The sequence below is a fragment of the Neopelma chrysocephalum genome, unplaced genomic scaffold, assembly GCF_003984885.1.
Source record: "Neopelma chrysocephalum unplaced genomic scaffold, ASM398488v2 Primary Assembly neopelma1_77, whole genome shotgun sequence".
NCBI lineage: Eukaryota > Metazoa > Chordata > Aves > Passeriformes > Pipridae > Neopelma > Neopelma chrysocephalum.
Genome location: NW_020897738.1, coordinates 244317 through 269614, shown reverse-complemented (window position 1 = coordinate 269614; position 25298 = coordinate 244317). Strand labels below are relative to the sequence as shown.

At 45.5% G+C, this 25298-nt stretch overlaps 1 long non-coding RNA gene across 1 annotated transcript in view; it reads right to left on the bottom strand.

Moving 5' to 3' along the window:
* Nucleotides 1–13359: 13359 nt before the first annotated feature.
* Nucleotides 13360–25298, bottom strand: part of LOC113970551 — an 88801-nt gene continuing 76862 nt past the window's right edge. Inside the window, exons 4-5 of the long non-coding RNA XR_003535201.1 lie at nt 15380–15541; nt 13360–13513 (exon numbers count right to left, since the gene is read on the bottom strand). This is a non-coding gene — a long non-coding RNA (uncharacterized LOC113970551). The remainder of the gene's footprint in view (nt 13514–15379; nt 15542–25298) is intronic.

Below are 25298 nucleotides of genomic sequence, written 5' to 3'. Positions count from 1 at the left end.
GAAAAAAAAAAGAAAAAAAGAAAAAAAAAAACAGACAAAAAAGGGGGCAGCTCCCCATACTCTGTTCAGTCATGGGAGGCCTAAACAAATGTAGCTTTAACATTTAAAAAAAAAAAAGTTCCTTTTTTTCCTTTTTTTAAAAAAAGAAAGGTCCACAGCCAAGCTGATGCATTTAGTCCAAGTCTCCCTCCAAATCTTGATGGTCTGGCAAGAAATGCCACTTCTTTTTGCACACTTCGACTTCATTGCCATAATGATTATCTGGAGCAGGTAGGGGACCTTGGGGAACTTTTGGCCTCCGCTGGCTCCCCCCTCCCTGCCTCTTTCCTTTGTGTTACTGTCACCTCACCTCCTCTCTTAAAACCAAACTCAGTAGGGGTATTTCTTGCCATTAAAAAGAAAATAAAGTACACCTTTTCAGTGGCCTAAGTAGCTGTGAAATAACATAGCATTGCATTCAGCAGTGCAGAAGCTGTGTCTGTGGACCATCTCACAGGGTTGGCAGCCCCTTCAGAGGCTGTGGGAAAGCCGTAGCAGAGGTAGAGCCCACCCCCCGTGCCCTGGGCTGGGATGGTGGGGAGAGAAGCTCCCCAGGGCTGCACCAGCCCAAGTATTTCACTTAAATGGTGAAGCCTCCTTCACCATCCCTCCCTCTTTTGCTTTTGATCTTTATCCTTGGCACATGTAACCACGTGCCACCTTCTCCACAAAACACGCAAACCTCTTTTGCCTTACCCATGACTGAACAGGGACTGTATGCCCTGGGAATTTCTTTCAGTGAGCAGGGGGTCGTCTTTACTTTTCTAGTAGTTTCGTATGAATATTCTTTGCTTAGAGGTACTTGTTTTATTAAAGGAAAAACCATTGTAACGTTTATGTGAATGTTTGAACTGGAAGGTCTGAGGTTAATTCTAGGGTGGGTGGGTGGGGAGGGGGTTTGATGTAGGCTGGACTTGCTACAAGTTCCATAGGTACTTTTTTATTATTTTTTATTTTATTTTTTGTGTGTGTGTATGTTTTTAGCTTTCCTCCCTCACTAAAGAGCGAGTCTGTGTGGACAGACTTGTTACCTTTGCTACCTCTTGAATTCATGAGAACAATAAGATGGTTAGTGAAAGATTAGGCATTTTTTTTCTTTTATTGTAAGTAATTAAATGTATAAAAGTAGAAGCTAAATTAAAGTTAAGGGATTTTTACCACCCCGTCCTTCCATCAAAAGTCAACTAGAGAAATGTTAAAGCAAAGCTTGGCCAAAGACAAAGCAAAATATACATTGAGCCAGAGGCTGTGCTGGCTGCTCGGACTTGGCTCAACTCGCAGTCTCTTGGCTGTCTGTAGTCACTTTTAGATAAAAGCAGAAAACTTCTCGGAGCTTTTTGGGCCCTTTCCAGCTTTGTTTATTGAATCTGGATATTATGGGGAGGGGAAAATGTCCCCCTCATCTTCCACTCCCCCAGCACATCTGGGTCAGTCTGTAAACACCTGGCAGGACAGAGGGTGAGGGCATAGCAGCCTATAATTTACTAGAATCCAGAGTGCAATAAGGTGGGGGAGAGGAGGAAAAAGCAAACCAAAGTGTTTCATATCCTCCCTTTTAGACAATTTAACACACGCACACAAAAAAAAAAAAAAAAGGAAAAAATGAAAAGAAAAAGAAACAAAATGTTCTTGCAACATCTGCATAAGACATCACAGCCAACAGCTGCTATTGGTTTAGGAGAGAAGACAGAGAACGTTGCCCACCAATTCTTGGCCCCTTGACTTTGTTGGCGTGACCTTGTGGAAAGCTATGGCTTATTTCAAGCCTCCCGTGACTGTGGTGGTAAAAATTCACAGCCAGTAGAATCATCCCTTCTGAAATGACTAAGGTTTACACTTGCGTTTTTTTTTTTCATTTGTTGGTTTTTGTTTTTGGTTTTTTTTCCACTCAAACCAGTATAGTCTCTATGCGTAAGGTTTACCAAACCTCACGTTTTGTCTTTTTTTAAAAAAAAAAACAAAACAAACAATTTTTTAAAGTTTCGACCAAAAAAGAAAAAAAAAAAAAGAAAAAAAGTGAGCATGTTTGACTAAAACAAAGAAATATAAGCTTCATTTTCTATTGGGGTTTTTTGGTTTTTTTGTTTGTTTGTTTTTTGTTTTTCTTTTTTTTTTTTTTTTTTGGTTAAGGTAGACTAGTCCATGAGAAGTTTTTGGGTCAGTTGAATGAACATAGGAAACTGGAATCCAGGCTCCAAGCAATAGACAACCCGAAGGCACTGAGCCTTGGCCAGGTGTCACGTTACAGGGAACACGCTCACCCCTCTCCACCCTCTCCAGCTTCTCCCAGTGCCATTGTCTGCCTGCTCTGGGGCGCCTGCAAGCCCTGGAGTGTGAGAGGGGAGCATGGACTTTTGTTTTTTTCTAATTGTGCTGAGATGCACTGTTTTCTTTGGGGGGGTTAGGTGAGGTTTTAGTGTCTTTAGCACTTCCACATTTTGAATATATATTGAATTGTTTTCTCAATTCCTTGCCAACCCCCCGAGAATGTCCCCGAAATAGTCTTTGGGGAGGACAGGGAAGGCCTTGCCATCTACCTTTTTCTCAAAGCAAGTCTCAGCAGAGCCCAGGCACAGCTGTGCAAGATGAGTTCCTGGGCACTTCCACCCTGCCTGTGCCGCCCCTGCAGCCCCAAGGCCGAGCTCCCCCGGGCGCCGCCTGCCCAAGGACCCGGCACAGAGTTCCCAAACAGTGCTGGGCTCCCTCAGAGAGAAGGGCACGGCCAGGGATGAGCCCTATCCCCCGCTGTGGGTTTTGGATGCGGGTTTCCCATTCCCTTGTGGCCCTGCAGTGGCCCCAGCGCTGGGGACAGCAGGCGGGTGCCTGGCAGGAGCCACCCTTGGGACAACAGGATGGAGCCGAGCCCAGGAGCAGCCCAAGGCTCCTCAGCAGACAAAGCCCCTGCTCCCCCTCTCTTAATTCCATTTTTACAAGATGTGTGTGGGTGATGTAGCTTCTCCCCCCCACCCAGGCCCCTTCTTCATTTTTTTTTTTTTTAGGCCTTGAGAATCACGTTGAAGTTTCAGGACCCAATGCTATTTTTTAAAAACGTTTTTTCGGAGCATTTTTTTTTTTTTAAACTTTATCCCCTCCCCAGCACTTAAACAATACGACATAAAGTCTGTGTACAGCAAGAGTATTGTACAAAAGGAAATTTTGTTCTTTTTTCAAATAGCTGTGTAAAGTTGTGTTCCATAGATTTGAGTATAAACAACATTTTCCAAATTGTGACAGTAATAATGAATAACTAATAATACTCAAAACTTCAGGGACTGTTTCAGGCCTGCTCGGGGCCTAAACACTCAACTGCATTTGTACGACATAGTATTGTATCAGACATTTTTCTGTATTTTAATGAGAAAGCAAAACACTAGTTTCATATTTAAGATTTTAAGAGTTTTAGGGTGGGGGGGAGGGAGTTGCATTTTTGGTTTTGTTTTTTTTTATTTTATTTTTTTTTTAAATACACAAAGAGCCTCAAGAGGAATAAAACAATTTAAAAACAAACAAAAAAAAAAGAAAAAAAAAAGAGGCCAGGCAGCTTAAGTATATGCTTTAGTCACTTAGTTCCAGAATGTTTTCGGAATAACAGGAAAAAAAAAAGATAAAATAGCAAAAGTTGTATAAAAGAATAAAGAAGCTCATACCCAAATTCACAAAACTATTTTTTAAACCAAAGCACATTTGAATGAGTATGGAACCTCACTTGGCTCAGAAAAGTACTAATATATTTATCTCATTGTTTACATAAACTTTTACAGTTTCAGACCTCAACAGATCTAGGGGCCAGTCAAAATTAATCTTTGCTTTTTCCATTGGTTTGTCTCTGAAGGCTACACAGTGTCCCCCAGCTTGGGAGGGGAGATCTGTGTCCCAGCCTGCATTCCAGCACTGCTCGGGGAGGGTGGGGAACAGGGTGGGCAATTACAAATATGGCACGGAGAACTTTTTTTTTATTCAATCCATGAGAGATGTTGCTGGGAGACCCAGGCACTGTTGTAGAGGCATTCCAGCCTCCCTCTTCCTCAGAGGAGTCTGAGGGCACTGAGAGGGTAAAGAGAGATGCAAGAAGCTCTAGAGACAGAAAAGGATGTTGTTAGAGGATGGTGGGAGCTGCTGTACCCAGCACGTCTCCTTCACTTTAGCCATGTGGAGCTGGGCTGTTTTCCAGTCCTTTACTGCAAAACTTCCAAAAACAAATTCTTGGCAAAAAAACCCAAAGGCCCAGCTCTGTGCATTCGGGGGAGTTAGCAGGAGCCACAAAGATCACAGAAGACACCAAAGAGCTCTTGACACGCAGCTTCTGTGAGGCTTTGGGGCTGCTGCCGTGGGGAGCACGCACAGCCCTGCCGCCCGTGCCCAGCCCGGCTCGGGGAGCTTTCGGGCCAGTGCGAGAGCAGAGTGGGCACTGAGCGGCTCCTCCTGCCAGGGCTGTGCTGCTCCGACCCCCAGAGCCACCTTAACTAACCAGCTGGACCCATTCACTCCAGACCTTACAGTCATGTGCAAAGAGCCCAACCAAAACTCCTACAGCCACCTAGGTGGAAGTCTAAGCCTGGTCTGCATGGTAGGACAGTTTAAAGGTGACCAATGAAGGTGGTTTGCTAAAATACTGCTGAAGCCAAAAAGAAAAAAAGGTTTAAGAAAGCTCCCCATGATTAGTCTTGACCCTTTGTAGCTTTTACCTTCTACACCAAAGCCACCTCAAACATTTGAGGGTGGGCTGATGGAAAATGAAATATTAATTTTGCCTGGTCTTAATATCTAACAAAGATGGTGCAAACACTATTTGACAGTGTTGTTTTTGTATCAATATGTATGTGCAGTAATGAATGTATTTATTTCTCAGATTCTGTATGCACAGTTTTGCAATGTAATTCAGAAAGTTGCAAACACAAAGATGTGTCCGCAGGGTCTTCTCTACAGGATTTCAAAAAAATGAAAAAAAAATATATTAAAAAAAAAAAAAAAAATCTCAGAGACTCTCAGCATAGCCATAAACCATCCTGTGAAGACAATACAAAGACTGGACTTTTGTAGCTTTGCATAGAAGAGGAATTTATGTTTTTGCTGTATTTAAATGTTTCAATTTACAGTGTCACTCTTTTAAGATTCCTGTTTTGGTTTTTGTTTTTGTTTTCCTCTCTCTCGTGTGTGTGGAAAGCATTGTTTTCAAGCAGTGCAGGTTCAAAGTCTGGGTTAGCAGTATTTTACCGTGTCGCTTCAGTTCTGAAAAGCAGGAGTTTGGGTCTTGACCAGAGAAACATCCAGTGCACTGAGTGAAACCAAGTGAAATCTGAGGTGACTGCTGGCAAAATCCGGAGAAGGTAAAAGTCATTAGAGGAACAGTTGTGTGCTTTGAGTGCAGCCTGTGACTGAGACAAGTCTGTGTCCTGCCTGAAGAACAGGATGTAGCTCCTGAGTGAAGCCCCCTCATCCCTCACTTGCTGTTCACTGTGGTAGCAATAAGGGATCTCAGAAGTGGGAGTCGAGGCCCAGGATGGGCAGAGGAAGCTCTGTGCCAAACCCAACAGCCTCTGTGCCATCTTGTGATGGGCCTTGCCGAGGATCCTGAAGCACCAAGTTCCCCACAGCCCCACAGGGGGAAAGCTGTCCTTTGCAAAGCCTCCTGTTCCAGTATTGGTGGAGTGAGCACCTCCTACAGCCTTAAAAATTAGCAAGAAGAAATGTTGCTGGATGTTTGCTGATTTCTGGATATTTGCCAAATTCAGAAACCTTGCCATTCAGCAGTGCTGGAATTAAGGGAAAAGCAAGTGAAAAATAAAGAGACAGAACTTCCCTACATTTTAAGTGGGTTTGAGAGGCTCCAGGTAGCAAACTGAGCTGGCCCCAGACAGCAGAAATGCTCATCATTGAGATGGCACGTTTGAATAAACATTGGTTTAAACAAGAATTTAAAATCTGAGCTGTAATTCTGCATTAATGAAGTAGACTTCTGGCTTTTTTTTTCTTAGTTTTTGTTTAAATAATTATTTGCTCAACATCAGTAAAGTCTCTCCATTTACTGTAAAATTCTTCTTTCTATAAGCTTACCCTTGCACTCCAGAACTGGCCATATTCTTGAAAAAGAAGATTTGGGTGTTGGTTTCAATAGCTGAAAGTGGCTTGTTGCAATATTTTAAGTCCCATGGTACTTCATGGTCCTGACTTTGGTGCAGGAGACAAGCAGGCAAAAGGAGTAGCTGTTTCTCAGCCCCTTTCCACTCCTCGTATTTTGCATTTTTTCAGAGTAGGGTAAGAAATTTCACCTTTGATGATTTCCCATTAGACTCACTAAATTTGCTGCTTTCCTTGTAAAAGTAAAATATTTGGGACCCTTGGGAGGCAATTCCAGCTCTGCTGTAAGGCTCCTAGAACTGGTCCTCCAAGTCAGGACGGCTTCTTCATTTCAGCCCTAGTTTATCTTTCTGCCACAACAAAATTCCTATTTATTCTAATTTCCTTTTTCTAACTAACAACTCAAATATCCTGAAACAGAAGTTTAGAGATAGAAATGCATTTCTGTTCAGTTGTCTCCTATTGCCATCTTCTTCTTCCCTCCCTTCCCTAATTTTCCTAAGCATTTTGAAGACCAGCGTTGAGCACAGGGATCAGTGTTTTTTGGACAGTCCCTGTGGCTTGCAGTGGGGCAAGAACACTTCATGAGACATTTGTTGGCAGTTGGGGGACCCACTTCACAGCACTGGCTTTCCCTGAGGAGTGGGATGTGTTTTAAACTTTCTCTGTCACAAGTTGCCCACTGAAGCACCTGGCACAGCTGTTCCTCTAACCTTCCACAGGACTTTTGACTGGCTGGGGATAACTTTTCTGTGAGGAGAGGATCTTGTTCTGGCTGGCTGGATATTCTTCCCTGTTTTATTTTAATATTTTAAATACAACTGAAAAAGGGATGTTGCATCTCCTTTTTTTTTTTTTTTAATTTTAAGCCTTAACTATCAGTCAGTCTGGGAGCCCTGGATGTTTCCTGGGGAGGGGGAGAGGAGGGGAGGGCAAGGGAAAGGCCGACATTCCTGCTGCAATGTTCTGTTCATTTCCTTCAAGAGCTTGAATTCAGGTCAGAGCCACACAGAGTTGTGGCTTCAACTCAAGTGTCATATAAAAAGATACAGAAATTATAATATGATCTCAGCATTCAGAAATTTGCAGTCTTAATGTACAGTGATGAGAAACTGTTATTTTATGATCTTTTCATTAAAAGCTTGATTGAAAAATTACATCTCTTGCTCTAGAGTTCACCTTGTTCCTATAGCTTGACTCTCTCCCTGTTTTTTCCTCCTTCATTCAGGGATCTGAACCAGCTACTTCACAAAGCAAACCCTCCCACACATACACGGCCTAAAGAGGCACTCACAACCTCCCATTTTATCACCCTTGCACTTGGCTCATAAGCCAAAATCTGATGCTCATCAGAATCTGGAGGAATCATAATTTCACCTTTTTTTGTTGTGACCCTGAGCAAGCTGAGGTTGATTTTGAAAAGTTCCCCCTGCTTTCTCCTAACCACAGCATTTGTCAGAGACAGTAGATGGTAGATGGACCTGCCAATCCAGAAATCCTCCCAGTCTGTTTGGGCTCTAAGTGTAACTCTGAGGAGCAGTGAAGCAGCTGAGGCAGAAAAGATTCCTAAAAGAAATAATAGTTCTCCATCCACCTGTGGTGCAGGTAAAAAGGGGAAATGCTTCCAGGGAAGTAATGACAAAAGCACCCACTACAGATTTCAACCTCCCAGATGCTGAGATTCAGACACTTTTCCTTGGGCAGGTGAAGTGTGAACCCTAGCAAAATTAATTCGCATTTCCTTAGCCTGGGTTCTTGAGGGTGTTTTCTGGTTCCTAGACCAGCTTTTTGGATCTGAGGATCCTTCAATAAAATAACTATTTAATTGAAACAAATGAAGCATCTTCACCATACTGCAAGAGCCAAGCCAAGTATTTTGCAGCACTTCCTCTGTCCCACTGCTCATCACCTGGGTCGTGCCGTGTCTCCCAGAGGCTGCTGGAATGCTGCAATACACAGCAGAGCAACCCTGCTGTTGAATTCATATATTGCCTTTTTCTTCCTCCCTTTTTTTTTTTCTTTAAACACAATGCTGACTATATTTTAAAGTGACTGACTGAAAGAGCTTCAAGTTTAGTCAGTTTTCTGACAGGTTGCAAAGTCAGCAGCACTGGCAAGAAAATCATTTTTATTTGTCCTTGGAGATGTGTTTTACCCAGCAAGGTTAAAGAGAAGGACAAAAATGAACAGAAAAACAGATGAAGAGCTACAGAAAACCAGAGGCTGTTTTCAACAGCTCAGATGTGGTAATGAGCCTGCACTCTTCTCCCAGCTACCAGTGACTTTCCTTTTCCTTTTTCTGCCCTTTTATTTCTAATTCCTTCTGGAAGTTTTTGCTTCCTGGCACCCATTTCTCTGTGGCCTAAGTGGTTTCCAGCATAGTTAATAGATTGCATGTTCTATTTTACTTTCTTTGCCGTGGTTAGGTCCTTTTCATCTCATAGGATCCTGTAACAACTACACAAAACTCTTCATATAATAACTCACAACTGAACTGCAGCTGCCTCTGCGGTGGAACACTGAAATATGTACAACTGAAGTGCAGAGCACAGGATGTAAAGGACACCAGATATGTCTGGAATGCCTGGGAATTTGTACTTTCTTCCCTCTGCTTTCATTACCCTCATTTATTGGTAGGTCTTCTTTTCTCCCAAACCCACACTCGCTTGCTTTCTCTCTGCTACCCTTCTCCCTCTCGGAGAGCAGATATTGGGTCAAACCTTAGAATGATAGGTTTGGTTTTTGCTTTTCTGCAGGAAATATTTCATCAAAATTGGAACTTTTCCCTGGGAACAATTTTTTTTTGTAATGAAATTTTGTTTCAGCCACTATTGAGGTCCCATTTGGACCCTGCTGAGTAGATACAGATGGAGAATGTTTGTTTCATGAGAACTCTCATGACTGATACCACCATAAGAAGTTAAAAGGGGAGGATGAATTTTTTATAAAGAATAATTTCAGATCAGTAAAAGCCAAAAGACCATCTCCTCGCTTTGCAAATTATTTCCAAAATATGCCTTCATCCTGTTTTGTACTGATGATAAACTGAAGCACTGGAGGTTTTATCTGCAAGTAGTGCTACATTTTCAACAGGTCCAATAATGCTGAAGCTGTTACCAGCTATTAATTTTGTGCATCTATCTGGGTTTTGTTTGTCTGGATGTCTTACAAAATTGTCCAGGTTTAAGCAAATTGATTTTGTGTGCACTTGTGCAAAGCCTGCTGTGTACCAAGTTTAGTGTGACCTGGCTTAAATCAGTAATAGCTAAAGAAGGTGCATTTGCCTCAGCAAAATGCATTGTTCTTTGTCTTGTTCTTTTCCTGTGCTGTGGGAGCAGCTCCTGCAGCCTCCTGTGAGCTGCACCTTGAGAATCAAACTGAAGGAGAGGTTGGCTGCTGTCAGCAGAGCCTTAAGTCCCTCACTCCTCACACGTGGTGTGTGTATGGTGTTCAGCTCCCAACTCAGAACTATAAATACTCCCAAGTTTGCTATTTGGACCAAAATTGCTTCCCTCTACACCTCCCCTGGGCACTGCTGTTGCCTAAATTCTGCAGTTTCCTCCCTGCTACAGGTCACCATAGCCACATCTTCCTTCTTTCCCTTCATGGGCTCTGTAGCAGTGATCAGTTTGGGGTTTGCTTTTTCCCTCTGTAGTTGTGCTGCCCTAGTGATGAACACTGTTGGAAGCTGCTGCAGAGCAAGGTCTGGATCCATGTTTGAGCTCGGTAGGCTGAGCCAGTTGTAAGGAAGCACGATCCCCCTGCAGTTACAGCACATCCACAGCTCCAATACCACTGAGTGAAAAACATTCATCATACTGTCTTCTGCTGGTCCAGGTGCTGAGAAGAGAGGCCAGTGTAGCTGGCATGTATCACCCTAGGACATGATTGATGGTCCTGTCTACTTCCTTTGCTTTCTGCCTTCTCACCATTTTGCCCCTTACTTTAGTTTCTTGCTTAGTTACTGAGAGCACTGGGAGAGGAGATGTTGCAGGGCTCTCTCAGCAGGAGAGGGTAATTTTTTTGATAATTTGGCTCTGAAGAAAAGGCCTATTTCTCCCTCTCTGTTCTTGTCCATCCTCTCCTTCTTGTACACAATAATTAGATTTTTAAAAAACAGAGAATCCCGCACCTCCTGCCCCTGGATCCAGATGCAGCTGGTTAGTTTACTTTTCATTAGGGATTTTGAATTTGATAAAAGTCAAGAACTCTTCCAGAAGCCTTGCTTGAAGCAAGCACCATTTAAGGTTAGTGAAATCAGGACACAACCTTCCCTTGATTTTAGAAGATGGCAGTGGCAGAGCAGATTCCAGCCCTAAGATTTTTTGCTCAGCCTCCCTGCACAATTGCTGGGGATTCAGAGGCAGGAACCTGGCCAGACAACACAACCACATCCCCTGGCTGTGGCTGCACAGGGAGCACTTTATGAGCATCAGGCAGAACTGAGCTCCACACCTGGGCTGGTGCTGCTGCTCTGCAGCCCTGCAGAGCTCTGTGCCTTTGCAGTCATGGGCCTGGCCCTTCAAATACCATCTGGGACTGGCCAGACAGACCTGACTGCAGGACAGTGGAGGGGGCAGCATCACCAGATGTCACTTATCAGCCTCCCAAGCATCTGTAAAACTAAGGTCTAGGTTTCCAGCCTTGTCACCAGAGGCTCTCGTTACCCCCATCACTGGGCAGCAGCCTCCTGCCAACTCCAGCTGGTCCCGTTGCCACAATAGCATCCAAAGGCCAGCCAGGGAAGATTGCACAACTAGGCCTTGATCTGTATTTTCCACTGCTCAGCCAGCAAACCCCTCCTTTTTTCCAGCACAGCTGTTTTCCATCTCTGCTCAGGAAACATGCCCTGTTTTTGATTCCTGGGTCTTGCTTTATGAAGCAATCATGGGCAGGCTGTCTGGGTGGAACGGGTCACGAAGTGGCGGTGGGATAACTCTGGATTCTGAACGCCAACACAGAACAAAGGGGAGCTTTGCCAAGGCTCAGGTGAGCCTGGGGTCAGCACACAGACAGGCTACTGACGTAAGCACGAACGCAGGGCTTGCTTTCTCTGAGCTGTGGTGTTTGAAATCCCCCCTCCCTTTTCCTCTCCTGCCTGCTTGCCACAGCCTTTTCCTGGTGAAATCCACATTTCAGTAACAACGGCGGGTGGATGGCTGATGGGGTCACTTTTTTTGCCACATCTTACTCACGCAAAACTCCTGGACCAAGGTGGCTGTCCCTTCATAAGCCACCAGCCTGTACAGCTCGGTTCATAAGCTGCCAGTCTGCCCTATTCAAGTAATTTTGGGTGAAGTATCAGCACACACAGCTGCTGTTGGTAATGTGTAGCCCTGCTGTTAAAGACACAGCCCACGGCGCAAGCAGAGGGTGGTGGGGTGGCAGACAGGGCTGGAAGCCCAGGATACAGTGCAGACCCGGATGTGGTCCACTCAGGAACACCAGCAGCCAGAAACACCCTGGCATTGCACTTCTTGGCTCTCTCCCCAAAACACTGGAAATTAGCCAGCTCCCTGGCCATATTGACCTGGAAGTTAGCTAGCTTCCTCAAGGGTTAAGGCATTAATGTTAACACCAACTATATTAACTAAAAATAATATGTGTGCAAAAACGTCTGAGTTACAGCTGTTACAGGAGTCCTGCCTTGGCTTTTCTGAGTCCTTCACCTGTGACGTGTGGTCCTTTCCAGCAAAGCCCTATGAAATGCCTTTCAGGCTGAAGTGGGTGGAAGGGGCACTTATGATGGACAGACCTGGAGCGTGCTCTGGAGCAGGCTTTGACATCACCAAGGGCAGAACAAATGGTGGAGGACACTGACCACTTTTTCTTTTTTTTTTCCCCTTGAGGGGCTGAGCTAAAAACTAGCTGGGCATGGTCATCAAACTGCCTGGCTGTGCCTCTAGGTAGAGGAAACACACAGAAAAAGAGAAGGGAAGCAGAGTTGCAGCTCCGTTTCTTTTACAAATTTACATCCATCGGTTCCTGGCCACTCCAACTGATTTAAGAGTGTCCACACAAAGGACTTATTGCCATTTGAGGAAGTATTCAAAAATCACTTAATTGAATCATTGCTGTCATCACACGAGCCACAGCCTGCAGCAGCAGCAGTTCACATGTGGGCAATAATAGGGAATCTTCCACTACAGCTACTTCTTTGCTTTTAGTGGGAGTCTTTGTTCCAGGGCTGGGGGTGCAGGTGGGAACTGGAGGAGGGGAAGGAAAGCCAGCAGGCTGGGATGTCTCTGCAGTGCATTACAGACCTACCCACCAGGCGGATGGAGCCGGCTCTTCCAGTCTCGGGACTCACACAGACCATGCAATAGCAGTTTGGGATGGGTACAAACCCTGGCAGCAGGGAGAGATGTCAGTCCTTGCTGTAAGCTCAGCCCTAGCCTGGCTTCAAGCCATTCCTGGCAGTGGTGAGGTGTCAATATGCCAGGGCTTGTCACACTCTCACAGTGCACTCTGACAGGGTCTGTGAGGTTCCTCCTGGGCTTTGCTTTATATGTGTACACACAACACAGTCTATGTTGTCCTGCCTCCTGCCCTTGAAAGCAAAGGTCAGAGGGATCTCCATTATTTTAAAGAGCATTTAGCTTAATCTTCTGAGCTCCTTACAAGATGGGTATCTTTCAAACCTCCTGACCACTGTGAATGTTTCCTACAGAGGCATATTAACTTCCCTTGGTTTGGCTGGAGTGCCTGCCTACTCTCATTACACTTTTGTCCTGCACAGTACTGTTCTGCAAGGTATCATACTACAGAAGACCTCTGACTACAAAGTCCAGACCCGTTCCTGGTCCCCAGCAAAACTGTAATACAAGTAAAACAACAATTTTCAGATGGAAAGGTAGCCCAGTAGTGGCTCGTGCATGGTCTCGGGGGCACATCCTCCCAGCAGCGTGGCCCTTTCACACCCTAGGAACCAGTGAAGCAACATTCTTGAGCAACAAAGGGAAGCATGACACAGTGGCACATAAAATGAACTTGTTAAACTTCTTCCACTGCCATATTATTTCTGCTGGGCTCTGATTAACCTTATCTCCAATGCCAGTACCTTACCTTTACCTTCATCCCCATTCATTTTTACATTTTCTTGTGCACAAACCACAGTTAAGGAAGTTTAGGGAAAATAAAGACTTGCTTTGTTTTGATGCCAAAGGTAAATGTTGTTCTTTTTTCCCCCTTTCATTTTATTTTAATCTAAACAAGAGATGACATACCTTTTCAAAAGCAGCTTTCCTGGCGTGGCTTGTGTCCTGAAAACATAGACAACTGGAAGTTCCAGTGCTTGTGAGCAGCTGTAGATCAGTCTGTAGATGTTTTTGCTGCACTCGGGGAGGTGGGAGGTAGAAGGTGGGCTGGATTCCATGCTCAGTGGCTTCAGTCTTCCCTAGAAATGACAATACATGAAAGCATCAGCATCTTGAACAGCCTCCCTCAACATCTCAGTAGTTGACTCTACTGAGATATTCAGAAAGGTGATGCTTTGACAATGAGGTCTCAAATCATGCAGTGTACCAGTAAAGGTGAGAAATCTCTTAATACTGCAAGAACAACAGTGCCAGAAGCACATATCAAATCAAATAAACAGACCTAGTTCTAAAAGTTTTGGTAGTGGCTGGTTCTACCTGCCCTCATTAAGCCTGGAGAAAAAACAGAATTAAAGTGAATTTCTTTTACATGAAGCAAAAAGTGGCACTGTCAGCTGCTGGAGAGCACTAAGTTCTTCAGCCAGGGAGGATCTGTGAACATGTACAAAAATATTTGTGAGCAAACTATGAAGCCTGTGACAAAAGCCAGAGAGGTTTAAGCTGTGCTGCCCTTCACAGAAGGCCTCTTCTGAGCAGAACTAGGTAACATCCCAACTAAACCATAACTGCCCGTGTCACTTGAAGCTGATGGAATTGAACCTGGGAGGGAAACCATGCAGTGGGAGGGAACCTTTGATCATTCATTTAGCCTGTAGTTCCTTGGTACCTGCTACAGCCAAAGCACTCCACCAGGCAGCCAAGGGGATGGCCATTTTAGAAGTGTGCACAGCAATGAGGAGAGTCAGCAAAGCCATGTCAGGTTGCTCTAGACCCTCATCCAATTGAGGTCTGAAAATCTCCAAAGATGGAGCTTTCGTACACTTCTTGGGCTACCTGTGCCAGTGCTTAACCCACTCCACTGTGAAATCCTTCTCTGTAGGTGGAGGAGTTTGTCTAAAATGCCACCATTATACTTTGCTCCCTAACTTGATGTGTGGAGACTCCAGGCCATCAGGAAAACCTCACAGTAGAACCACAAAGGGAGCCTGCAATGCAGTTATGCACTGGCACAGAGGCTGGAGGGGCCCAGGGGTCTGGAGATGACAAAAGGCAGGTAACTGGCTGGACCTTGTCTTTGTTTCCCTGTGCCAAGTGTGCTGCCAATCACGTGTGCCATGAACATTAGGTAATGGTCTGGAAAAGCCTTCCCTCCAGAGGCATGATCTGTGTTCCTGGTCTCTGCTGCTGTGCAGCCACTCAGCTCTTCTTCCTCTTCCTTAGCTTTGTGAGCCTGGGACTGTAGAGAAGTCAGCCCAGTAAGGGCTGCAAGGAGCAGCCACCCTCCTGCTCAGGTCTCCAGCGTGGTGTACAGCAGCTCTGTGCAGTGCTGAAGGCAGAAGCAGGGCACAGATGCTGAGCAGCAGGTGTGGTACAGCACAGAGAGAGGGGGCCTGAGGGGAGTCACAATGCTGAAAGCAACAGTTGCCCCTCTTTATCTCCTGGGCAAGCTGAGCCTCAATGACTTTATGTGCTTTTACAATTTAAGGTACAGGGAAATCCACATTTAGAAAGTGGCAATAGGAGGAATTTAGCTAATGCCACCCTATCTGCATCCACTCTGCTTAAAGAGTACAGGGGGCCTTGCTTTCCTCTGACAAATGGGTGAAGGGAGAGGCCAGGGACTGTATTCAGTTTATTCTCCTGCTTTGAGAGGCTTAGTTATAGTAGGGCTGAGAGCCAAATGCAACTCTGTCTTGAGCCGCTCCTTCTCCTCCCCCACTAAAGAATGATCTTGAAGCTCTGGACCCTCATCTCCACCCAAAATGACTGCCCTGATTTATTTTATGCTTTTTTGTTGTTTCCTTTTAAATCACTCCTAAGTTAAGCTTTTGTTTGCCAAGTTTTCAGCCCGGAGCAAATTTTTGCAGTCGAATTATAACCTCCTCTCCTTCCCCTTGAAAAAGAGGTGTTTTTCTGGATATGCTGCTGTCCCACCCATTACTCACCTTGCTGCTGGGAGGCAGGGGAGATGGCAATCTTTTTAAATATCAGCATCTCAAAGTTCAGTGTCACAGGCATGGGCACACATCTGGTTAAACCATTTCCCTCATATCTTGGCTCAAAATCCTTGGCTGAGACATCTCATGGCAGTAGACGTGTCCAGGGAGCTGAGAGGGAGGGAATAAAGGACACAGAGTGGTTAGGTTTCTCAGAAAGGGAATGGCTGTGGGCTGGAATATAAAGAAATGCCAGGAGCAGACAGTCTGCTCTCTCAGCACGTTACAGGGCTCTGGCTCTTCAGGGCACAGTGACGCTCACCCACGCTTGGGAAGGCTCCTCTGAAGCACAGGCTCCAGAAAGCAGGACACTGCTGAGGCCAGTGCCTTCCTCTGAAGGGGCAAATGGGAGATGGGCTGGAAAGGTGCTCTGACCTGGAGCCTGAGAGGGACTTGGAATCTTCTTTTCCTCAGGGATTTTGGTTTCCCAACTTAGAACCCAGTGAAAGCCTGAAAATCCCTGCTCAGCTGCCAGTGAATTCCCAATGCTGATTTTGAAGCCAGGAAAGTTCTGGAGAAGATGTTTTAAAGCAAGCAACTTCATCTCCCCAACTGCCTCCCTTACCAGTGGGATCCATTCCCCCTCACTTACTCAGAGCATGCCTAAAAATGTTATCTGTGGTCTGGGACAGGGTGTGGGAGGGTGAAATAGGAAGGGAATAAGATCAACCAGCATTCAGCACAACAAAAAGGCCAATTCTGGTTTGAGCTTCCCTGCAAAGCTGGAGCTGGACCCAGGACTAACTCTGAACTTGGTGACATCCTCAGACATGAAAAGCCACACAAGATGGTGCATCTCCCATCCTGAGAAGGTCCAGTGGTAAGAAAACTACAGGGTAAAATGTATTTCTCTTGTTTTCTATGTGACTTACAGTCTAAGTGGGGGACAGTAAGAGGAGCCTCTTCCTATAGGCAAGCTCCCTGCTGCATGTGAGCTCCCACTGTCCAGGAGTCACAGAAGCTGAGGACAAAGAGGGACTTTCTGCTCCATCCATCTGCCTGCCCCAAGGCAGGTCAGCTCAGTCTGCCATCCTTGACTGAAATTTTTATACTGTGTTCTAAATATTTCCTTCACAGACCCCACAGGCACCTTTGCACTTCATTCCAGGGCTTCATTATATTTACTGCTATAACATTTTTTTCTAATGTCTTGCTGTAGTTAAAAACCATGAAATTTTGTCCTATATGCCCTCGATATGGAGAACAAATTACACCCATTCTCCTTGTATTACTTGTATTGTCCCTGCAGCCCTTTGCTACTTCACGATGTTATCACATTTCTCCCTCACTCTTCTCGTTTCAAAGCCTCGGGCTCTCTCAGTTCTCCTCCTCTAGACCTCCTAGATCCTCTTCTCGTACCTTAAGGCAAGTGCCAAGCTTGCTATGTGAGAGAGAATGGCACAGCCCCATACTTTGGGGGCAGGGACTGAAGTGTAACTACGTGCCAGATCATCTCCAATAATTGAGCCAGATCACAAATTTCTTCTTTCCACGGACTTTGCTGCAGTGCTACAGTTCACCCTTTTCCCCAGTTGAGATTATCAATTAGTCTGCAGGCTATGTTCCACATGGCCTGGAAAAAAATCAGCTTAGAAATATGGAGAGCTGTTTTCAACTAGGATATTTCCAGGGATCTGTGAGAGCTTCTGGAGCTGCTTTCACCTCCCAAGTCAGCTTATCACAACTACCCTCTAACAGGCATTTTGCAAGTGTAGTTACAGAATCTCAGCATCACTGAGACTGGAGGCACCTCTGGAGATCATCTGGTCCAATCCCCTTGCTCAAGACAGGCTCAACTGTAGCATGTTTCCCAGTACATGTCCACAGGGATTGTGGATTATCTCTGAGGATGGAGACTGCACAGCCTCTCTGGACAACCTGCTCCTATATTCAAACACCCTCATAGTAGAAATCATCAAGAGTCTGTCTCCTTCCTCTTTATTCCTGCCATCAACTATTTACACACACCAGCTAACCATATCCAACCCCCAAAACCCTTTTATCTTTTATCTCCTCCACATATCTTTTTCCCATTAATACCTGCTCTGGTCAGTAAAGCAGATTCCAGTTTTAGGGAGCTGCCAGGGAAACATACAGAGCAAACAACCACTCAGGTGTGCCCAAGTGTTTGCTCCTGTTCTGATCATACCTACATGACCAAACCTTGTCGTACTTCCCAGTGATGAAGACACAAGGATGCTGGTACCAGAGGTATCCGAGGCAGCATCAAAAAACAGAGGATGAGGAACTGCTCTACTAGTCTTCTGTATCACAATCTTGACATTCATTTAAAAAGCTCCCTCCCCAATCCCCCCATCATGTTGAGAAGCCTGAAGGGTGATAAATACTTAAAAGCCCAAGTGTGGGGAATCTTGTGATGCCTGCCTGGATGTGCAGGCAGCCTGAGAAGCATGAACAGTTGACATCTCAACATATCTAAGAACCACAGTTCTGGAAAGGGTAAGAGAGCAGCAGCCCAGTATCTTTCCCAAAATACTGTATTTCTTACCCAGCCTCCAAACTACTATCCTGGCTTTTGGGAAGGACTACGGTACAGAGAAGACAGAGAAAAAACCTCTGCTCCTCCCTCTGCTCTCATCTGTGTGCCAAGATCCCAAATTGCACTAATTTGGCCTTGCCAGAATTCTCAAGGAAACAATTACATGGGTCTCTGCCCTTGGGACTTTACATTCAAAGTCTCCAACCCTTCCAAGACGTAGGCACTTGCCTGGCTCCCAGTGCTCCCATCAACATGATATGGATGGGCTGCAGGCAAAGCAGGGCTGGGACACCCATCCTTTGCTCTGTTAGGGAGCAGAGGATCACAAAGCTCTCCTTCTCCACCAGGTGAAAAACTTTACAAGCCATGGACACTTGTGACCTTCCCCCTTGTCTAAAGCCTGATTTTTCCCTGGAATATTTATCTTTCCTACATTTCCCCTCAGTAATAACCTAATCAAGTAGAATTCTTCTGGTATTAATTGGATGAGCAGGAGAGCCCTTTGTGGTTAGTATTATCAATGAGGATGTCAGGAAGGCTTTGACAGGATTACCCCTGGAATTTGCCATTTATTAACTAGACCATCAGCTAAAACGGCACGGCTGGGGTGGGGCTGGTTTTGTTTTGCACACTGGAGATGGGCTGGCTGAGGGTGGGGAAGCTGAGGGTGGTGGAGCTCTGTCTCCATCTGATTCAGGGATCTCGAACAGCTGCCCTGGCAGCCCCGAGATATCTTTCCCCATCTGTGCGTCTTTCTTTGCTTTCATCATCTCTTCCCATTATTGGGAAACCATCACAACCTGGAGCCTGAGCCGGGAGAGCTTGCACCACCCCGCGTAGGCTTGTGGTCCTGAGCTGGGAGAACGGGAACAAAACCCCGCTGTCCCAGGCTGTTCTGCCCTGGGAGAGAAACGCTCTGAGCCCCTGCCCAGGGCACCAGGGAGGGGAAACTGGGTGAAGAAATAGAGGCATATTAGACTTGCAGAAGCAGCTGGGGTGCAAAGTAGGCACACACAAAAAGTTTAGGTGAGGGTAACAAACCAAAAAATTCTTCAAAAAAATTTGTTTTCTCTCCATGAAATTTAGTGCTCCTGTTCACCCTGAACAGCAGATGGATAAACATGGTCAGCAATGGAAGAATACAAACACTAAAGAGGAAACAATTGTAAAAATATAGTTGCAACACCCTTCCCCTCCAAGCAGGTTTCTATCCTAAATTCCAGAGGCACTAGGCATCATTTGCTGTGAGCTCCAGGCAACTTTCCATGGGCTATTGCTGGAGGGAACTTTTGCAAGCTTCCGTCTCAAAGAAAGAGCACTGCACCAGAACAGAGACACTCAGCACCAGGAGTCACTGGGCCACAATGCAAAGGGCCAAAGAGTGAAGAAAACAGCCCTAACACGTGGCAGGACATGTCTTTATTCATTCCTCATTGAGGTAGGAGCAGGGACATAAAATAAGGCCTCTAATCAGGGCCCTTTATTTGGCAGCACACCTCAGGAAAGGTGGCAGGGACCCCCTCTGACTGCCACCCCACACAATGGCAGAAAAGGAGTCTCCAATCCTTGAGCAAGTGGAGCACAGAGAATATTTCTGTAATTTCATCCACTCTCCCTTGAAATGTGGCACTTATGCAAAGGAAGGCCTGCAAAAGGAGGCCCTTGAAATCTCAGTAAAATCTGTAATTTGTAGATTTCCTAGATCATTAGGCATTAGCCTTTTACCATTTATTCAGCACAAATAGAATTAACTGAAAATTCAACAGCTACCCTATAACTTCTCACATTGCCTATGGAAAAACCTATCAACTTCTGTCTCTAAGTCTAGGTGTGAAATTCCTCCTTCTCAATTTGTTCCAGCAATTGCTCTGATGAGGGAACATCCCAGAAAAGGTATTTCTTCACCAGGTACTTTGCAAAAGTCTGGCACTGAACCCAAATTCCCTGTACCAAAGTAATCTTCTTCACCTTAAGCAGATCACTCAGTCTTCATTTAGAAAGAGGGTTATAGGTTCTCCTTGGGGCAGCCTGCTCCAAAAAGGTCCACCCAAAGGATAAGTGAAAAGCCAAAAAAATGTCAACAAAAAATAGAGACTGAACGTAGCAAAACTGCTGCTGATATTCAGGAGCAGAAACCACATGCCTCTTGCCTGAACAATTTCCAAACCATAAATGATGTTTAATGTGGAAAAAGTTGTAAACGTATAAAAGTTACTTCTAAAACCAAAAACACAGAGTTTCTTACTCATGGCTTTGATGAATGGAGTGTTTTGTGTTCTGGCGTCACGCTTGGCGCTCCAAAGGACCTTTCTGCTGGGTGGAAATTCATGGCACTGCAAGTCCACTGCCTGTGCAGCAGACTGGGAAGTGTCCTTCGGCATCCCAGCACAGGCTGCTTCTGTTGACAGCTCAGCAAGGTGGAACACGTTCCCCTTCCACCAGTCGTGTGTCACAAGAAAGGGTTAAATGATACTAAAAAGACTTGAAATGCTGCTGTGCATTATGATCTTTTGTGCTCTCCATTCCTACCTGTCTTTCAGCTACTGTCCAATTCAGCAAGAAACAATGTGTGAATAAATCATGCACCAGCCAGAAGTGGCTCCCATAAGGTAAAGCAGATTAAGGTATTTCAAAGGACACAGGAGTGAAGGAAACAATGCTTTAGTCTCCTGTCTGTTACTGTTGATTTGCAGACATTTCCAAGTGTGTTCCAAAACTATATTTAAAATTAAGCTTTTAAAGTAAACAGTTTCCACCGGGCGCCAAGATTGCTTTAATGCCAAAACAGAAAGCTCTGTCTGGCACATGCCTCATTTTCCGAGCCGGAAATCCAACAAAGCATTTAATACAACAGACATCATTTGATAGTCTCAACTCAGACACCCACTTGGCACTGGCAGTAACCAGTCTTCCATCAACTGCATCCAAAAATGATGCTTGCCTAACTTGTTATCATGCAAAACATTAATGGGAGTATCTTCCTCTTTTGAAGTCCATTGGAACTGGAAACGTGGGCTGAAAGCACCTGGTGCACAACCCCGCAGAACATGGGAGAACCACCCTTCTGAGGTGGAAGCAGACAGAACAACATTGGAGGGCAGAGCTTCCCAGCTTTTTCTGTCCTGTGAGTCACACTGTGTACACACAGTGCCCGGGGATCCATGGGGGAGCTACAGCCATGGGGAACACAGGGAAGCAAAGACAGTGACATGGAAGGGGTTTGCTGGAAGGGGTCAGGAAGCCTTGGAGCTGCCCTGTCAGCTCCCCGAAGGCAGCTGGTGGCTGCTCAGCAGACCACAGTTCTGAGTGCTGGGTGTTTTGGTTTTTCCCTACCACTACTTACTTTTCACATTATGTAATCCCAAACTTTTGTACAAGGATCTAAACATGCCCATATTTTTGCTTATAAACACATGCATGACACCACATCCTCAGGATAAACAGTGTTACTCTCAACACTTGATTCATAGCTTTCCTAGGCAAAAGTGGTCTGTTGAAAGAAAATCTTAGCTGAAAACATGAAACAAACCCAAAAACCAACAAATCACTGTATGATTTGTTTAAGCACACTTGGTGATCTGAAGCCTTGCCCCTACTCAGAGAAAAGGCCTGTTACCTACCAAAGGACCTTTCAGAGCAGGTCCTGGTAGTTGTTTTCATCATTTCTAACAACCAGTGACTCAGTTTTCCTTTTCTCCTCCTGCCCCTCACTGAGGGAATTAAACAGGCTGTCAGTGGCTCAAGGCCAAGTCCAGCCCTCTCACTCTGACAGCACACTTCAATTTTGCTGTTCCAGCACTTCTTCCGGGACAGGTGCCCAGTAAGTGCTTTAGAAACCAGTGTTTACTATTCACGAGAGGAAGAATTTCAGGAAACATACCATCGTAACATCCAGGACAGGAGGATTTAAATCACTTTTGTTACAGCCATGCACTTTTGGCATGGCAGCCATCTGAAATGCACCTCTTTTGGGGTCCAACCCCCTCTAGGCTTGCAGTTTTCTGTGCACCTGGAGTGAACATTGCCTCAGGTATGGTAGCATCCAGATCCATGGCAGTGTTCTCCCTGGGAAGCAGTGACTAACAGGCTCCTTAAAAACAAGTTGTTTGTTCTAAAGGATGTCAGAGGAAATATATTCCCTAACTCACCTACTGTAACATAACTTGTCTTTCCCTGAGGCTGGAACTGGAAAGACCCAAATCCCCTGTGTCTCAGCAGACCCCTAATTCCTGAACAGGCACCAGAACTGAGTGTCCCTCCTAACAGTTTATTAAGTTCTCTCTCTTTCATTGTCACTGTATTTTGCTTCTCTAGGAAGTTTTCTCCTCAACATAAGCAACCTTCTACATGACATAAGTGCTGGTGCAGCCAGGTCAGAGCCTGTCCATACAGCAAAGGGTCACACACCAGATGCAGAAGGAACTAACTTGAGTTCCACAGGACTGAGGAGGCATTTTTAGGCAGTGGTAGTTTTGTTTTACTTTCTTGCTCATTACTGAATGCTGCTCCTGCTTCTTACCCATTTGCAATGTGCTTGTGTCTTTGGACACAGCAATCCAGACAGCCCCCAGCAATCCAGACTTTGCTCCCACCTCCAACCTGGTGCTTGCTGGAAATTACCTTTTCTGTTTTTCTTATCCTTTTTTCACAAAAGGCTGAGGCCCTTTTCCCTCTTTGCCTTTTCTCAGCTATCACATGTGTTTTCCTCACACCTATTCAAAATTTACCATAACAGTCCAAAGTGCCACCACAGCAACCATCTCTGAGCAGTCATTCCTGGAGCTGCTGAAAAAATTGCTGAAAAAGAGTTTTCTGCAACTCATGGCTCCTCACCTGCAGCCTGGGGCACAGCACCTGAAGCTGCTATCACAATGCCCTGCTTCCTATCTCATTAGGGCAGAAGGCAAATTGCAATCCTTTATTCTTCAGCACAGAGTACAGAATTATCCTGAATAAATTCCTTTTTTTTTTTAGTATGATAATTTCATTTGGAGATTGTTTCCAAACTTGATTCAAAAAATGCTTAGGAATGAAGAATACAGTGGCACATTAACCGTAATGCTGCATCCTCTTTTAGCCATTGAATATTAACACATTTTTTTTTGCCCTAGTTGGACAACACTATCAAAGCTGCACTCGCTAAACATGTACCAAGAGGTTATAACAAGACCTCCCTTATTTTCAGTAAATTAAACACATTGTTAAATGAGGTGCTAAAGATTGAGTCTGAGTTATCAAATGCAGAAGTCTCCAGCTCAAAACACAGAGATGAAGGGACAAAAGCTGTTGATACAGCTTTGAGTCAGTAGGAACATTGGGATTCTTTCCATCAGCACTGGTGGGAGCACAGGCAGGTTATAATGCAATAGAGACCCAAATTTCTCTAAAGAAGGAAATAGTCCTTAGATTAGGCTTGAAAGTTTCTAGTGAAGAGACACAAAAGTTTGTCCTGCTGCCACACAGACTCTGTTTGGTGACTGAATATGCCTGAGTATCTTGTTAACATGCCCTCCGATCTTGAAAGCTGACCCTTGGCAATAAGAAGTGTGACAAAGAAACGAGCTCTTGAGTGGGGAAGAAAAGGCTGTGTGCCCCCAGCACTGTAACCCGAACAAGGGGCTCTCCCAGGAAACAAAGCTGCTCCGACACAGGTGCTCCTTGAGTCAGAGGGTAAAGTGAGAGACAGCAACACTGCTGGGAATTGGGCAGCACAGGAAGCAAAGAGACTGGTCTGCTTTGCCTCTCGATGTCACAACAGTTCCTGAAAATTTCAGAGTTCCAGGAGAGCTGCCCGACTTCCTCCGAGCTGCATTCGCAACACTGGCGGCCTGTGTATTTCAGGAATGCAAAAAACTGGCACAGTGAGCTCTATGATTCAGCCAAGATGATGTGTTGGGACATGACTGAAGTTAATTAAAAGGAGCTTAAGACAGACAGACAGAAAAAAGAGTTTGCAAGACTTCTTAAAGAGCCAATTAATTATTATTTGTGGCTGCACACGCCAGCTGGGCCACAACATGGAATCTCCCCAGCCCTTACCACTCACCTCAGAGTCTCTACACAATGCCAAAGAAAACCCATATGCAGGTCAGCTTTGGGAGCTCTGGGCCAAACTCCCTCCACTGGAGCTGGGTAGAACCTGACATTCAGCAGAACAGTCGTTTACACCCACAGATTTATGCCAGGTCTTAATGGTGGACACAGAAAGAAGAAATGAATGACATCTTGGTTGATACGTAGATGGTTGATATGTAGAGCAGGATGACCCAGTGACAAGTGTCTTTGTGAGCATGGACTGGAAAAGGAAGGACGGGCCCCACCAGGACTCAGGACGGGGGAAGAGAGAATAACTGTGAATAATTTCAGCCTCTCTACTGCATGATAGTGATCATTTTCAGAGCTGCACAAGGCATCCACACTTAAAGAAGCACAGCTTGCCTGAACAGACTTCCAGCCTAGTTTCCTATAAAAAATTCATTGCCTCCTTAGCAATTCCCCAAAACTCTAAATTCCTTTAAATTCCCAAAGACTAAATTCCAAGTCTTGACTCTATGGCCCCAAACTCTTCATTACTCCCCAAGGACAGCAAAGCAATGCTCACATGCATGAGCAACCTCCTTGCTCCCAATTCCTCTCCACATTCAGCCAGCACTGTCCAGAGGCACCGCTGAGCAAAGACAGGAGTGGGGCTTGCCACAGCCCAGCCTGGTTGGGAACTCAGGGCCACATGCACTGCACAGAGACAGAGCAGGCAGAGGCACTCCCGGGCTGAGCAGGCTGCCCAACCCATGCTCACCAAAATCTGCACTTTTGCTGCTCAGGAGGACAGACCCTCCTAAGGTCTGTCAGTAGCTGACACGTACATTTAACGAGAGGCTGCAAACGTTAACAAAGGGGACTTTTGACTTCGTCTCCCTGTCATTTCAGTGGCTCGTGGCGATTGCAGCTTCCAAGGCTCGTGTGTGTGACTGGCACGGCTGCTCCCCTGGCCGGGCCAGGAGCCTCCCAGCGCTGCAGGCCCCACACCTGCTCACAGCCCTGCCTGCACGTAGACCTTGGCAGCCCCTGTGGCATTTGCTGGGGTGGGGGTGGGAAGACCATGGTGTCATTTACACACAGGTTGAGCAAACCAGGTGCAATCAGTTTGGGTTTGGCTGAAGAATCCTCCACCCTTCTCGAGCTATTTAACCCCTGCAGTGCCAAATCTTTATGCATGCCCAGGGCAATGAGAGCATTAATCTGCAGAGAAGACATCTGTAGGTCAGTTATCATTCTCAGACTCCCAAAGGAACCACAGGAGAGACAGGTCAAATTAAAGATCCACTGCCTAAAGAAAGATAGCCAGTGCTCCAGCTGCTATATTCTTAA